The sequence below is a fragment of the Dermacentor andersoni genome, chromosome 10, assembly GCF_023375885.2.
Source record: "Dermacentor andersoni chromosome 10, qqDerAnde1_hic_scaffold, whole genome shotgun sequence".
In the NCBI taxonomy this organism is placed as follows: Eukaryota; Metazoa; Arthropoda; class Arachnida; order Ixodida; family Ixodidae; genus Dermacentor; species Dermacentor andersoni.
Genome location: NC_092823.1, coordinates 76,169,511 through 76,185,610, shown reverse-complemented (window position 1 = coordinate 76,185,610; position 16,100 = coordinate 76,169,511).

Here is a 16,100-nt window from a genome sequence, read left to right as displayed (position 1 = left end):
TAAATTGTGTGCCCCTGACTTTTATTCGTAAAAAGAAAGTCATTATAAGTGTTCTAAGCGTCTTTCTAAACCACTAATGCACGTTGCGATAGACCTACAAATACGCATCACTTCAGAAAGTACAATCAGAGAACAGACGAAGCACTCACTAGTCAGGAATTCAGCTCTGGTAACCTGCAATTCAGACCGGCATCTGTACCCCCACACTATGCCAATATAGCTAGCTGTGGGTACTGAGTATAACGTAGGCAAGTTGGTTTGTTGCAAGTTGCTATAGTGTAGTTCATGGCCGGTAGGTGCTCTTGATATACCGGAGCAAAGTATTTTGCAATCTATGACATACGAATTTCTTATTTCAGTGCATTTGGTGAATAAATCATAGGGTGTATCCTCCACGCTGGCTCATTAACTTAACGAACTGTCAATCTCGAGGAGGCACGTTCACTCCCGGCTGTAGCGGCAGCGTTTCAATAGACGAGAAATGCTGTGTTATGTCCGTGGAGGGTAAAGAACTGCAGGTTTCTTTGAAATTTATTCGGAATCCCAAGTTCAGGCATTTCTCATATTCTGAGCCGATACGGGACTTTAACCACTATAAAGCGCTCACTATTTAACAATAAACATTTTGCAACCCTTTCTCCTTTTCCAATACAATGTTTTAATGATGAAGAGGAATGCTAGTTTTATTCGACACAATTTTAAGCTCCGCAGAATGATTCTGACATCACAATATTCGGTTACATTTTTGCCTGTTTTTCACTATACTACAACTCGTGCGCTGTGTTGCACGTCAACATTTGAGCGAGGTAGTTGAACAAGCAGGCCTCTGAGTACAGGAACTTCTGCTGATGAAGCACTCAACAACGCGCACCAATGCGTTTCTAAGAGACATATGATTCTATATTCATTGCAAAAATAATGTACAGACATCACGCGTAATTTTTCTCAGGAGGTTTAATGGAACTTCATCAGCATTACAATGTTCATAAGCTTGCTGCTCATGCAGCACGACAGAAACTCAACATTACTTAGTGCGCTTTGTACTAAGCCTAAAACGTGAGGGAAAGCACTTCGATATGTGAGGTTCTTGCTATCAATATATAAAAAGGTAACGCGCCAGTGCACCTTTAAGCTTGTTTTCTTTGCGCAAGAGCACAATTTTACCTTCGGTACAACAGGCACTCCTCAGACTAAACCTACAAAATACGTGTTCCGGGCCCTTTCATGTCAGGAGTGCGATCTTAAATAACGAAGAAAATTTAAGAATGTGATTTTTATTGCGAAAGCAATACTGCTCGCACTTTCCGCCAATCGGTGGTCATGGCGCCTCCTTACACAGCTGCGCGTCACGTGACAGTGTGACGTCACGCCAGACCGAGAGACGGGGCCCCAGCTCGCGGCATCGATGGTGGAGGTGTGGTGGAGGCGAAGCCTTGCGCGCCGCTGCTGCAGCGCTACCGAGAGAGGGCGCTCGCTGCTGTGACGTCACGCCAGACCGAGAGACGGGGCCCCAGATCGCGGCATCGATGGTGGAGGCGTGGTGGAGGCGAAGTCCTGCGCGCCGCTGCTGCAGCGCAACCGAGAGAGGGCGCTCGCTGCTGTGACGTCACGCCAGACTGAGAGGCGGGGCCCCAGCTCGCGGCATCGATGGTGGAGGCGAAGCCTTGCACGCCGCTGCTGCGGTGCTACCAAGAGAGGGCGCTCGCTGGTGTGACGTCACGCTAGGAGGATAAATGGGGCTACAGCTCGGCTCCACGCAGTGGTCGGCGCGCTGCCTTGCGCTTTGTCGGATGATGTATAGCCATAAGATTAACAAAGGGCAACCATGTCTACACCATCAGCCGAACCAAGGTGCAGCCAAGGGTATTGCTTTCGCAAACTTCCAGGCATAACCAAGCTAAGCCTTCAGCCATTTTTTTTTCAGTAATGTCAGCAGAGAAAGCAGTATTTCATTTAATCTTTCGCTGATTAGTTTAACTACGATATGTGCAATACTAAGAATTTCTTTTTTCAAGAAAAAAAATGGTTTGTAGCAGATCGGAGGCATGGGGTACATTGATTTTCCGCATGTTGACTGTGCTATGCAACAGCGACAATATTCTTTCCTTGTTAAAAGGCCCTGTTGCACTAACCGCATTCCCAACTGCCTAGGAAGAAAACTGGTTACTGGGTCTCTTCATTTTTCGCAAGCGGCTCAACTATTTCAACATTCTAAACCAAAATCAAGGTTCCCATAATTATAATTCGTAGTGTTGGTTTCTGTCCTTATTTCGCTGTTCGATAAAATCTATTGATAAATGTATTACGCATTACGTGGTCTTAGGCTGCACGTATATGACACTAAACCATCCGTTTGAATGCTTCAGTGTTGAGCTCTTAGCGGGTCATAAATTCTGGCTGTCTCCGGCGTATACTGAAAATACGTATTACGCTCATTGAAAACACCGATTACTTGTCTTTGCTTTAGATTCAGATGAAGTCCCATTTAAAGCGTCCCAAGCGCATGACGATTTTGTTTCGACTATTTGTGGTGCTCTTCTTTCGTAGTGTTCATTCCGTTGAGCAGTTGTAAGACGAAAGCTGAAAACTGTGCTACTTGTTGCCTGTTGACCAGTGAAGACTTGCGACAGTTTGTTGCAAGGAATCGAGGTGACAGTCGGTTTTAAATTGCACGAAAATCTTTATTTCGACAACGTGCCTCATCTTCAATAACAACAGTTGTCTTTGCCAAGAAATACAGCACTGCTGTTACTTAAAGCGTCAACATACATGTGTGTAAACTTCGTCAGTCAAATATAACATATCGTACTTCTACAGCGACGCTGTCTATCGCTAGGATCAAGAAAAAAATGAGCCCTAGATGTTGACAAAATCAATTCATCATGTGGGCTGATCCTGTCGACAGTGCAGGAAGAGTCCAAGCTCAATGGCACATACCCCTGTGAGCTCGGAGACCTGTAACCCTTGAATGACCCTTGTCACACGTGGGTCCTAGGCACAAGAGTAAGAACAGATGCTTTACTACTAAGCTGTCTATTACAAGGATCTGCAAAAAAATGTGTGCGAGATGTTGACAGAAACAATGCGCTGGAGCAAACAATGATATTGCCCAAACGCTATTCTATGACAATATGTGTCGAAACGTCAGTGTATTCAGGAGGATTTTTTCTACAAGCACAGTGTCGCTGCGAGCTAAGCCTGAAGAAAGCAGGGCCTAGCGGCCGTGCTTACGTGAGCTTCGGCGGGGCCATCAACTTTGTCGGGGACCTAGAGGTGAAGTGCTTCAAGAAAATGGCGTCCGCTATGCGTGTAGAAGTGGAGGGTGAACAAATAATGCCGGAGGAAGTTTCCGAGAAGTTTGGCTGGCGCGTCGCCGGGGAGAAGATCCAGGAGCAAGAGAGCAAGCAAAGTCTAACGCCAGTCAACGGGGGGCCAGCCGCTGCCGGGCATCGTCGCCCGCAGCGGAAAAATTTCAAGAGCAAGCTATTCAAGGCAGCGAGGATGCCTGTGTTGCCGAGGCAAGATATCAAGATCGTCATGCTTCCTAGGGGAGGTCTGAACCTTGGGGAAGTATATAGATTCGACAGCAGCCGAGCCATCGTCGCAGCTGCGAACGTGAGTGGCGAGGAGGTGACGCAAGATGCTGTCTGCCCGAACAAACAGCAAAACATAGTCGTTATCTGTACGCTTAAACTAGAGAGCGCAGACCGCTACTCGGCCGTCAGAAGCCTCACTATCAACGGCACGCCACACGAAGTCAGCACCTACGAGACCGCCCCCCACGGCACCGTTAAGGGCGTCATCAGGGGTGTCAAGATGACGGACACTATTCAAGATATCAACGACTACATCGTTCAAGAGTATAATTCCACTGCTACGCAAGCCCACCGCATCGGCAAGACGACCACGGTGGTCATCGCATTCAACGGCGGCAAGGTCCCGAACTACATCAGATACGGCAACCCGCTGGTCGAGTGTTCACTGTATCGCAAGCAGACTGAAATGTGCTACTGGTGTGGTCGCCTCGGTCACCGGATGGGCATTTGTCCTAACCCCCAAGACAACATATACCGTGGTTACGGCATGAAGAATCCCGAAGAAAGCCACGTGTGCAGTAACCCCAAGTGCAGCCTCTGAGGCGGCAACCACCTCACCGCGGACAAGGAGTGTACAGCGAGAGTAAAGACGCCATACGTCGTTCGTAAACGGCGTTGGGAACGTCAGCAACGAGCAACGCTGCAGCTGGGGCTCGCAGGCGCAACCATCGGCAGCTGGGGCTGGCAGGCGCGAATCTCCTTCGAGATCCAAATCAAAGACCCGGCGGAGCAACGGCCCCGAGAAGCAGGTGGGCTGGGCAGCAGGGTCTCCCGTCGCTCTTGACAATAGCAATTTCCCTCCCCTCCCCTCCTCCCGCCCTTCCAAAGAAAACGAGTGTAGACACTGTTTGGTACTCAAGGAGATGATAGAGAGGCAGAACAATCAAATCAAGAGACAAAACAATCAGATAAAAGCAATGATGGAGCGTATCGAGACGCTCAGTATAACAAAGAAAAGTGATAATGACGTCAGTGCAGTTAAAAGAAAAGTACCCAAAAGAGACACCACCAGCGCTGCTTCAGCGGCGACGAAGCTGATCACGCCACCGGCGCTGATCACGTCACCGGCGTTGACGCAGTCAGTGACGCAAGCTCCACCGACAGAAACAACAGTTGTTGCCATGAAGGAAGAGAAGGCCGAGGCCGCCGTTCCTCCGCCAATGAACTCGGCCATGAGCATGCTTACGGAAACCTCCAGCCAAGATTCTCAAATGTCTGCGCAAGTGAACAGTCTAACAGTAAGAATGGATAATCTGGAGGCCAAATGCAGCCAACTCTGCGTTAGAGTCATGACGTTGGATGCGGAAAATGGGCATCTCACCCTTGCCAAGATAAAGTCATCACGACCTAATCTACGGATCAGGCCGCGAAAACTTGGTTCCGTGCCCAAATCTACCGCTCAAAAAGTAGAAAATGGCGAAGACTAAAGGAAAGCAGAAAGAGACTGCGACATTATTTCAATGGAACTGTAGGAGTATTAGAAATAAGATATGGGAGTTACAACTATACGTTGATAAATTGGACCAGAAACCAGATATCGTAGCGTTACACGAGACCAACGGCCGGGCCAAGCTCACGGGATACAATACGTATACGGGCCCTAGCGAAAAGGGTACTGCGATCTTGGTTCGCAGCAACGTGGCGGCCACACAGCACGTCGCTGCTCAGCGAGGCCGCGAACATACGCTGATCGAAATTCACAGCAGAAGAGGGGTGGGGACAAGAACATTCTCGTCCTTAATGCATATTACCGACCCTCCAGCAGGGTCATTGACTTTAAAGGTACCATATTGGACTGCATTAACGAATCAAGAACACGACCGATTTTAGTGCTAGGAGATTGCAACGCCGGCCACACGATGTGCGGTTACAAATAATCGTCCAAAAAAGGAAACCAATTGGTTAAAGCTATAGAGGATTGCGACATGGAGGTGGTTAACGAACCGTGCGTACCGACCAGGACAGGCACTAGCACGGTCAGAGGCACCACTCCTGATCTGACGCTAGTTCGGGGGAACCTCCAGGTAACTTTGCGTAACACGGGGGAAAATCTTGGCTCGGATCACGATATAATTTCTGTAACCCTCGTGGGGACCGACATCAAGGTGAAACTGGGTCAAGCCAACATTACAGACTGGGACCGGTTACGTAGAAGCGCAGACAGTGAAGGCGAGGACGAGGACCAAGACACCAAGACGTATGAGGCGTGGGCCAACAGGCAACGCGAGTTTGTAAAGAAATTTACGCAGAAGATTACTACGACCACGCAAATTCCCTTCGTAGACAGCAGGCGTAGTAACATGTGGGCGGCCAGGCACGGTCTTACTCGAAGGTGGAAGAGGCAAAGACACAACAAGAAGCTTCGCAGACGTATACGCGCGCTCAACAAGCAAGTGACCGAGTATGCGCAACGACTATGCAGGGAAACTGGATGAAGATTTGTGACCACCTGCAAGGCACACTGTCTACGAAGAAGACTAGGAACCTGTTGCGGCACCTCATAGATCCGTTGAAAAGCAAGAGCGCATGCACTCGAGACCTCACAAGAGCGATCAACAGTTACGGTGGGGAGGGGGAGAAGCTCATTCGTGAACTCACAAGTAAATACCTCAAGACCTAGAAGAGCGGTAACCCGACTCACGAGTATGAAGGCGATAGCAACGTCGAGATGGACGAAGCCTTCATCGAACAGGAGCTGGTTGCGGCCATCGATGAAAGTAATCAAGGCAGTGCACCGGGAATTGACGGAGTTACATACAAGATGCTGAAAAATATGAGTGACAAAAGCTGAGCTGAACTGCTAAACCTCGTCAACGCGTCCTGGGAGAAGGGCTCGATACCAAAAGAATGGAAAGAAGCGGAGGTGCATTTGATTCCCATGCTAGGGAAACCACCCGACGTCGACAATCTGCGCCACATCTCCCTCACGTCGTGTGTAGGGAAGGTGGTCGGGCGTACGGTGTTCAAGAGACTAGAGACATTTGGACGTCACTGATCAGATGGTACCGACTATGTACGGATTCCGGAGGCACCTGAGCACGCAAGACGTCTTGGTGCAACTACATGAGCTGGTTATCAAGCAAGCAAAGACCCCTGCGCCAAGAGCTATCCTGGCGCTCGATCTCAAGCGGGCCTTCGGTAACGTCACACACGAAGGTATTATCCGTAACCTGCGCCAAACGGGATGCGGAAAGCGAACATTCGAATATGTGCAGGATTTCTTAAGCAAAAGAACGGCAACGATCAATATTGGAGAGGAGGAGTCGAAACCGATAGCCCTGGGAGACAGAGGCACCCCGCAAGGATCGGTTCTTTCGCCGCTTCTCTTCAACTTGGCATTCCTCCCTCTCCCAGCTTTGCTTCAATATGTAGATGGCATAGGTCACGCTTTCTATGCAGACGATATCACTGTGTGGACGTCGAGGGCAGGCTCGGAGAGTTCGATGGAGGAGACCCTTCAAAGAATGGCAAAGACCGTGCACGAGTTCGCTAAATCGTGCGACCTCAGTTGCGCGCTACAGAAGTCAGTTACTCGTCATCAAGCCAAGAAGAAAGGAGACCAAGAGAACGTCCGCATCACTATCGACAGGACAACCATAATGCCAACCGCACAAGCAAGTATCCTGGGTGTCATCTTCCAGAACAATGGCAAGGTGGGGGCGTCGATTGACAAAATCAAGGCTTCAACAGAACAAATTTAGAACATGATCAGAAGAGTCACAAACAGACAAAGGGGATTGAAAGAGGACGATGCACTGACGCTCGTCCAGGCCATCGTGATGGCGCACATCGTTTAGTACCTCAAGTTACTGAAGAAAGACAGGGACCAGTTGAACGTCATTATACGCAAGGCAACCAAGATGGCACTGGGCATTCCGAAGCATTCTTCGACCGACAAGCTTCTCGGCATGGCTAAGCAAAATGTTGTCGAATAGTTAATAGAAGCTCATCTCTCTAATCAAAGAGTTCGACTCAGTCAAACGTCGGCGGGACGTCGCGTTCTTGCCAAGTTGGCCTGGCACGAGGTAGAGCGGAAGGAAACGGGGCCGTTGCCCAGGTTGTGGGCGCAAAGATCGACAGTAAACCACTGCCTAGAAACATGAGGTCGGGTCGTAACGACGGCCGCAGAGCGGCTCGTATAGAGGCCTTGATGGAGACTTTGGGTCAAATAGTAGACGAGGAAGAGGGGGTCACTCTCTTCACAGACGCTTCGTTACCCAAGTTTTCATCAAAAGCCACGCTATCAGTTACGACGCGGGATGTGCTCGTAACCTGCGCCTCGATCAAGACGTCTTTTCCGGAGGTGGCAGAAGAGGCCGCGATAGCGCTAGCACTCGCGCAGCTGAAGGTGGGAAGAATTAACCATTACAAGACGGAGAGGCACCGGTACCCCGATCGTCACAAATCACTTAGCAGAGAACAGCAAGCGAGTATCCTACCCGCACCCTTACCTTCAAAACAAGATGTACCCGGAAAAGCACGAGAAGGATTGTTATTTCTGCAAAACTCAGTTAAGCACGCTCCAACGCGTCATTGGAGTATGCGATTTCATCAAGGCAATCCCCCCACCTCTTACCTGCCCCACTACCCTACCCCATCTTCATCCACCCTTACCGAGCGATGGGAGACCTTGCTAACCAGCACCGCCCTGGAAGACCAGCTCGTCCTGATCTCCAGGGGCCAGGCGGCAAGGGAATCATATGGGTCCCGTGAAGAGGGAAACACTTCCATCGACGGCGTCTAAGAAGATGTCGAGCTCGACTCAATAAAGGTTTCTCTCTCTCTCTCTCTATGTATAAATAAAAAATAGAAAGTAAAAAAAACGTATAGAAAGAAAGAAAAAGGAAAAAGTGAAAAGTAATATAATAACATGAAAAAAAATTTTTCTAGGCCCCAGTTTCTGCCGATGCTGTATTCTTCAGAGGTTAGAGAATTTGACACTGTTTTTAAATTATGAAAAACGTTCAGACGCGATGTGGAATGGTGCGAATGGGATGTGTAGCCATGTCCTAACAAATATGTGTTGCTTAGCTTGGGGTTAGGATGGATAGTTGGCCGCGTTGGTTACGTATGATCTGAAGTGAAGGCCCTAAAAAGACGATGGACATAGAAGGAACACACACACAGGGCACCACTTCCAACTATGTTTAATAAGAAAAAACGCCACTGATTTATACTAGGAGCGTTATCACAGTTTCTCAGTGCGCATTCGCGTTTAGGTAAAGCAGTTCTTTGCGTGATAGTGATATGGATGCAACACTTACGCCGTTATCACCTGCTTCAATGATTCTTTTGGCCTCAATTATTAATCGAACTCATTTGTCATGGCTTCTGGCAACCACAGCGCAGGCGTGGAAGTGTCGCTTACGTTTGCAATTTCTACATTGAATTGGCAGGTGGCCCTCCCTCCCATTGTTGACTTTGTTATTGTGTTGCCTCAGCCTGTCATTCAGGCAATGCTCTGTTTGGCCCATGTAGTTTCTACCACAATCTAAAGGAATCTCATAAACAACTTCTGCCTGACAATCTACGTATTTGTCATCGTGTTCAGTGACACAGGCCGGTGCCTTGCGGGAGAAAGGGTTGGTCATTCTACAGAGCTTAGAGAGCTTGCACGGGGCAGAAAACACGATGTTTACGTTTGCTCGCTTTGCAGTCTTTTTCAAACCTGAACGCGAATGCGCACTGAGAAACTGTGATCGCGCTTCTAGTATAAATCAGTGGCATTTTTCCTGATTAAACATTGTTGAAAGTGGCGCCCTGTGTGTTGTGTGTGTGTCTCTTCTTCGCACATCGTCTTTTTAGCGCCTTCACTTCAGATCATGCTTAAGCGATAAGCCCAACTATCCATTCTAATATCGTATATTTCTGGTACATCGGGCTCTTCACTATGTGTCTCTTCTGACCCAAGCGCCACCATTTCTTTGATTGCCGTCGGGACTTGCAAAGCACGCGCGCTCTCCTACTGCATTCGGCGTAAGCTCCGACGTGAAGATGTGAGGCTTCTATTTGGAGGCTTTAACCCCTGTGTCGGTCATGGAAACCGCATTTGTAAAATTCTCAAATCCGAATGGTCAAGGCAGGCTCGCCTCTACCGGATTCACCTAGAAGCCCAACTGCAGAGCTTCATGGGAGAAGACAGAGCGAAGCAGGCCTTCTGGGATTTTAATGGCCTCGCCAACCAGACGACGGAATTCCTCTGGCAGTGTACCCTGTCCCACCTGCGCGGCCCTGGGAGCAACAAAACTTTCACCTAGGGGAACGTCACGCTACCAGAGGTTGTCAAAACGTGTCTCGCCTTTGGGCCGAAGTTTGCCGTGAAGCCGCAGACCATCGCTCCAGAAAAGCTTTCCCTGGTGCGAAAAGTGTCCAGTTTGGCTCCCGTGAGTGAAATGAATCAGTGCGTTTCAAGTGGCGTGGACGTTCTTTTACGGGACCAGTGCGAACCCCGTCGCCCAGCAATTAATCCTCTGGCGTCTTATTTGAAGACGAACGCCTACTGCATACTCTCATCGGACAAAGAAGGTGACTTTGTCATCTTTCCAAGAGTTGCTGGAGAGCTGGCCCTTGTTGTCGTATCGGGCAGGCCACCCCTGTGCCTTCGCTGCCGTGGCACAGGACATATTCGCAGTGACTGTCAAATTCCACGGTGTGGTTCATGCCGTCGCTTTGGACACGACGAGGGCCACTGCGCACGGACGTACGCCAGCGTCGCCGGGCCAGTGAGCAGTGATGAGACGTCAGCACTTCTCATGGATGAGGCCGACGCGGAGGAGGCATCGAAAGAAGCGAGCGGATCAGCGGTGCAGGAGATCACGTCGGCTGCTCCTAGGGCGCATCAGTTGGATGCGTGACCCAAGGCTCGCGCATCTCCTGGACAGACGCCTCTACCTCCGGCACAGGACGCCGTGGCGGCGTCAAAGAACGCAGTGGAAACGCCTGACGCGTCTTCGGAGAACGCCACCCAACCGGTGGCGGAGCCCATGGACTTTTCCCCTGAAGGGTCCAGCCACATGGCCGGAAAGCGGTCGCACGAGGAGGCCGCGAGCAAGGCGATGCAACCGGATGAAATAGGCGGTGATGAGCCTCCTTTTAAAGCAGCAGGTATGAGGCAAGCGTCCTAGAAACTGCGGCCGAACATTCCGGCCGAATCACGGCAGGCGGGGAAACCGCCTGCGTAGTTTCGTACTGTAGATCCCGAAATGGGGTATGGGGGCGTGCGATGTTGTCGTGAGGGTAGACACCATAAGATAGGGTTTCTTTTCTCTCGATATGGTGATCCACCTTCCTGAAGCACTACGTGTAGCGACTCTGAATGTACGAGGTCTTGGAGTAAGAAGGCGACAGCGAAGGCGACAATCTACACGATTGCCACCACGTGTAAATTGTTTTCTCTTAGAAAACAATCTACACGTGGTGGCAATCCAAGAAACCGAAATTGATAGCCAGGAAGCGACTGATCGAATGGTGTCCACTTTCCGTCAGCATTAAGATGTTTGTGTGTGTCATTCTGTCGGTGCCTCTAGCGGTTGTGCCCTTTTCATCCGCAATAGTGTCGGTATAACTGTGCAATCGCTCTTTTCGTGCCAAAGTGGACGCCTCCTGGTTGTCGATTTTTTCCAATATGGTCTGAATTTTCGCGTCATTTGTGCTTACGCTCCAAATGTAGAGGCGAAGAGAAAAGAGTTTTTGAGCGTTTTTAGATGTATCTAGATTGTAAAAAAGTACTAGTTTTGTTGGGTGACTTCAATTCTGTTTGTCGTTCGGTAGACCGTGTAAAAGGTTTGCCAGTGCGAGATAAGAGTGCGGAGGTCTTGAATGTTGTAGTTCATGACCACAACTTAGAAGATATCGGAAGTGTTGTCACAAATGGTGCGCGTCCGCAATTCACACATTTTCAAGGCGATAGCCATGCACGATTGGGCAGGCTGTATGTGTCGGTTGAACTTGTGCCACTATGCACATCGTACGAGGTTAAGCCAGTGTCTTTCAGTGACCATTGTCTAGTTATTGCAACCTTTGGTAAAAAATAAAACAAAAAGTACTTCAAGTGGGAACTTTGGAAACCTAATGCGAAATTGATGGAGGATCAGGTTTTCGTTAAGGATGTAGATGAGAAGCTAAAGAAGCTACTCGCAGTGCAATCTTTAAGTATTGATGTAGGGTGGGAGGAGTTTAAGCAATTAGTAAAAATGAAAGCCATCGAAAGAAGTAGCACATTGCGTTATGAAGACAAACGAAACGAAACACTGCTTCGTGAGCAACTTGAATTTCTTACGGGTATAGAATGCTCCCAACCAGGTACTTACACCAACGAATTAAAAAACACAAAAATTCAGTTAGAGAGAATTGATGCAGAAAAGTACAAATAGAGGTTATCCGTGCAAGCGCCGAGAAGCTGTAGGCCCGTGAAACGCCCACAAAACGTGCGTTATCGGACGAAAAACAATACGCTTGCAATAAGGAAATACGGCAGATAAGAAACGGTAATGACGTTTTGGAGGACCGCAATGTAATCAAACGCGTCGTCACTGATCATTTCAAAGAATTGGTCGGTCAACCGCGCACCATTATGGGGGGCTTTAAAGCGGAATTTCTGTCGCTACTGCCAAAGCTGGAAGAAGAAGAAAGAACGCGTTTGGAACAGCCAATTTCCATGAAAGAAATAGAGGATGCAATAGATGCACTACCTGTCGGCAAGGCACCCGGCCCTGATGGCCTAGGAGTAGCATGTTACAAAACATTCAAAACAATTATAGCCCAGATACTACTCAAAGTTATCGCCGAATCGTATCAGCAAAAACATATACCACTGTCCTTCACTACTTCGCACATCGTTCTCATCCCAAAAACTGAGACACCTGAAAAATGTCAGTTGGTGGGGTCTTATCGCCCGATAAGCCTTACCAACGTCGACTACAAGATATTTATGAAGGTATTGGCCAAACGATTGCATCGTGTGATAACGGGGCTGGTTGTCACGCATCAGACCTGTGGTATAAAGGGTAGAAGCATCGCCACGAACATAGACGTAGCTCGAAGTGTGCTGGAATGTTGCGATGTATTTGGCGATCGAGTGGCTATGATGCAACTAGATCTCGCTAAAGCCTTCGACCGTATTTCCCACGATGTTCTCTTCGCCATATTAGAGCATTCCAACGTGGGAAGCGTAATACCAGACGGTGTCAGGATGGCGTATGCTAACTGCTCAACTCGGGTCATTGTAAACGGGGACCTGACAGACAGCGTGCAAGTGCTGTCTTCTGTGAGGCAGGGATGTCCGCTGTCGCCCCTGCTATTCGCGGCTCACCTTGAGCCTTTGTGCAAGGCCATCCAAAACAATGAACGGATAACTGGCTTCAGGTTACAGTCCACATGGGTGAAAATATTGGCGTATGCCGATGACATCGCCATATTCTGTTCAAATAGAAATAGCATTGGCGGCAGTTGAATCCTTCTGCAAATGCACCGGGGCGCAAATAAACTGGGAGAACAGTTATGGGTTTTGGCATGGTGAATGGGAAGAAACACCAGACTGCTTCGCTCGACTTCGGTGGTCAACCACTGCAACAACCTACCTAGGCGTGCCTCTCGACTCTTATCGCGACCCTGAGCCGTACTGGAATGAACAAGTGGCAAGAGCAAAGGAAAAGACTAACGCGTGGCAGGGGCGACAGCTGTCAATGTTCTCGCGCGCCACAGTCTGTAACCTATTTCTTACGTCCAAGATATGGTATGTCATGAATGTGCTGTGTGCTTCGGGGATCAACGTCCAAAAAACTGTATCTTCGCCGTTTTCATATGGGCATCGACTTGGGAAGGACCAGCCGCACAAACTTGTTCTTGCCAGTAAAGAAAGGGGGCCTTGGGTTGGCACATTTATTTGTGCGACAAGTTGTGTCGCGCTTTATGTACCTTCGCGATCAGAATGATGTGTTCCTTCGCACAGTCATGCAAGTGCTTTTATGTCGTCACCTTCCAGGATTTGTTGTATGCTCGTGTGAAGCAATGCATGGTTCCGTTAAAGGCTACCTGCGAGAAGTAGTGCTTGCGTACAGAATGTTGCATGTGCGGTTTTCTGTGCAGTATCTCGCCAATATTACTAGGAAAAAGCTGTATAAGGACCTAATTGACACTATGCCCCCTGTACCGATTTACCGTATGTCAAACCGTGGAGGCCCAGGAGTTGTCCTCAAAAGGGTTAAGAGAATGCCAGTAGACCCTTCGGTAAAAACTTCTTTTATTAAACTACACACTAACACATTATCAGTTAAAACGTGGATGCACAACAGGGGTATTTTTGTCCCGTGGTCCATTAACTGCTTCTTATGCAAGAAACCTGAAACGATAGAGCATGCTTTTCTAGATTGCTGGGATCCCATCTTTTTCTGGGATGTGCTACAAAGGACTTTAAAGAAAGAGTTACCTTTAGATCCACATGGAATAAGATTCTTACCGGTAGAAACGGAGGCTTTTCCGTATGACGCTATACTGCTCCTGGGCCTCCACAGTTTGTGGAAAGCTAGAACGCAGTTCAACGATGTTGATGTCAATTCGCGACCTACACGTGATCACCTCACTGAATCTGTAGTACGGTTCAGGGATGTCCATCGGGCACTCCCTGAACAACCAACATGGATTGACATGCTAGATAAACTTGCAGCATTGAAAAAAATTTGATATATCATGCCAGCAAAATCCTTGTTGACATGTTTTTCCTTTTTCTGTATTGTTTGTGTATTTCAAAGCCGGCAATAAAGAAAGAAAAAAGAACTCATGGCTGAGTGGTAGCGTCGCCGTCTCACATTCGGGAGACCCTGGTTCGATTCCAACCCAGCCCGTCTCGCAAGTTGTTTTTATTCATGAATTGCCTTCGGGATTTTAGCTCATCTCCAACGCCGCCGACGCCGATGACGACACCGGTTTTTCTGCAACGCGAGCTTTATAACGCCGTCCCGTTAAAAACAATTTCATTTTCCCTACTATCAGCAAGTACTATTTCATCCAGCAATGCTACTCGGCAGTCAACAATTTTTTGAGAGCAAGTCAGTTTTATTGCTTTTTGAACGGATGCGTCTTTACTGCCTGTGTACGCACAAGTGATCCGTAACACATCCTATTATCGGAGATTGCTGCTCCGAGTATAGCATCAGGGTACGTACTTTCCTGCCATTGCGTACTGAGCCTGCATGAGACATTATTGTTACCCGAATATTCTCAAATTTTAATGTTGTAACCACTTCCCAACATATATATTTGGTTCTTAGCCCACCTTTCATAACATAATTGTAACACATATACAAATTTTACACATTTTACAGCCAAAGTTTTATGCCATTATACAGCCAACTGACATCTATGTCATTTGCGTTGAACGCACCATCGAATACCTTATACAGTGCACTCTCACTTGAGTGAACATCAAGGGACCGAAGGAAATAGTTCTCTTAACTGAAAGTTCACTAAACTGAATATTCACCAGACCAGCATAAGACGTGGCATACAGAGTCAAAAGTTTGAAGTGCAATTCATGGAGCAAAAGACATGGCATCCATAGTGTTAGAAATGTGTGAAATGGAATTTGTACATATCAAGTACGAGGTTCATAACAGTTATAATGCTGCCTTTCTCACTTAGAAAAAATATAATCTTCTTCTGCACTTCTACTGTTAAAGCACAGGAAGTAACAAAAGTGTCCAAAGAGTCAATGTTCTTGTACACTTCTTTTGGGCAGTGGGCACGCGAATTGCCGTTGTTGCTTAAAACTGGAAAGCTGAACGGAGCCGATGAAAAAAACACCTAGTGGGTCGTTTGTTTGCACACGCGAAACTGGAAAGAAAGAGACGACGACCATGCCACGACTAGCCGGCCGGAAAAAAAAAACACACCACGTGGGTTGTGGCCTGATAGATCGCCGCTTTGCTCTGGCGGCGTTGTAAACGCCAGCGATGTTACTTTGCTTGTGGCCTCCGAGATCGCATGCTTGCTCGTATTGTGCGGGCAATCTCGGAGGCCATGCCCCGTTGCCGTTCGTTTTCCGCGCTGCCGCTTTGCCCCAGGGGCGCTGTAGCGCCAGCGACGTTACATTGCCGCTGGAGCGGCGGTTTGATGAGGGCGGGCATCAGTTGCGCCTGCAGTGCAAGGCGCTAAACTTCGTTGAACTGATCGTAAAAATAAGCCTTGGTCCTCTGAACGAGTTCGTTAAACTGAAATATTGACTGTTCCGAAATTCGTTTAAGTGAAACATTTTTGCATAGAATGTATAAGGAAACTGCGGGGGATTTTTAAAAAGTTCTTCATTCTGAAATATTCGATAAACCGACGTTCGTACAACTGAGAGTTTACTGTAGTATTTCCAAGCGCACTTTGGCCGTTATTAGCCCTTGCGCCATTAACCCCATACATCATCAAGCCAAAACACCTACGGAAGTAATCGATGAGAACAAACGGGCAGTTATAACTGTTTTTGGGTAGACCAGATGGTTCAACAAACATCTGGTACTA